Raw genomic sequence first — 1618 nt, forward strand, 5'->3', positions numbered from 1 at the left:
TTTTTTTTTTTTTTATTGTTGGGGATTCATTGCTTTTTTTGTAGTTTCTATCTCTCTGTTGATAGTCTTCTTCTGTTTATGTATTATTTTCTTGATTGTTTGTTCTCTGTACTCATAGTTTACTGCCCATCTTTAAGATGGTTATATTTTAATTCTTTGACAGATAATATATATATTTGTATTTATTTAGGGTATGTTTCTGGAGATTTATTTTGTTCTTTTGATATTTCCCTGTTTCTTTGTATACCTTATGATCTCTTGTTGAGATTTAGGCATTTGAAGAAATGTCCATCATTTCAATCTCTAGGAACTGATATTGTAGAGAAGAGCTTCACCAGTAGCTCTGACTAGAATTTCTGGGGACTTCTTAAAAATTTTCTGGGGATATGTCTTCTCTAGGCTTATAATTTCCAACTTAACAAAATTTACCCCTATTTTTTCTTTCTTTCTTTTTTTTGAGACAGAGCCTCAAAACTTTTTATTTTTATTTTATTTTATTTTATTTTTTTTTGCAGTTTTTAGCTAGGGCTGGGTTTGAACCTGCCACCTCCGGCATATGGGGCTGGCACCCTACCCCTTTGAGCCACAGGCGCTGCTCCCTATTTTTTCTTGGTAGCTCATAATCCCTTTCTTCTAACTTTTTCTTGGAATAGTGAGGAACAGAGTGGAGATTTAGATCTAACTAGTTCTGACAGGTTCCAATAACTGGACTGTTAGTGCCTGAGCTATACTGCTTCTCTAAATATTGTAATCCCCCTCTGTTCTCAGTTTCTATGTTGTCTTTAGCTGATCCCATCCATGTCTGCTATTGTCTCTATGGTCCTGGGGATGATCCTCAATTCCACATCTCTAGCCAAGACCTCTCTCTGGCTCTACACATTTTTATCCAATTCTTTGTTGCAACTCTTTTCCTGCATTTCCCAAGGGTACCTGAGTCTCAAGAGTGACTAGTTCTACCATTAATCAAGATTAAATCTAGTCTCTGTCCCAGGTTTTCTGCTCGGGGATATTCAAACGGCCCTAGTCACAAGGTGGCCCTTTACTATACTTTTTAAGTTTCCCCAACAACGTACATAAATTGTTAGAAGAGAAAAATAAATCCATTATTATATTTTTATTATATTTTAAAATAAATTAGACTATATTATTTACCATGCAATACCTATTTATTTTTAAAATGTATACGGATCAAAAACACTGAAAGAATCTACTTGGCACATTTCTGTCCCATTAAATTCTGCATTCATACAAAAATCTTCTGTTTCCATCACTGAGAAGTGCCTTAATTTTCTACTGGATAGCTTTCTCTGTGCCCTAGCTTCTGCTGCTTTATAATTTCTTCTATCTCCTAATTTCATCTTTCTTTTAATTTGGGCTTATTATAAAGACTTCTCAAGTTTTCATTATCACTTTTCCCTTTGTTTTTATTTTTATATTCCAATATCAGCTGCATGATTATTTCATTATGCCCACCTTTATTCAATATAGGGCAAAATACCATTTCCCTTAGAAGAAACAGTGGGATTGTGATTTGTCACCATTGACATATTAGAAAAATATAATTGTTTATTATATTTAAGAAAATGTGGCTCGGCGCCTGTGGCTCAAGCGGCTAAGG

The sequence above is a fragment of the Otolemur garnettii genome, unplaced genomic scaffold (genome assembly GCF_000181295.1).
Source record: "Otolemur garnettii isolate 467f Iridium unplaced genomic scaffold, OtoGar3 scaffold00248, whole genome shotgun sequence".
Taxonomy (NCBI): Eukaryota; Metazoa; Chordata; class Mammalia; order Primates; family Galagidae; genus Otolemur; species Otolemur garnettii.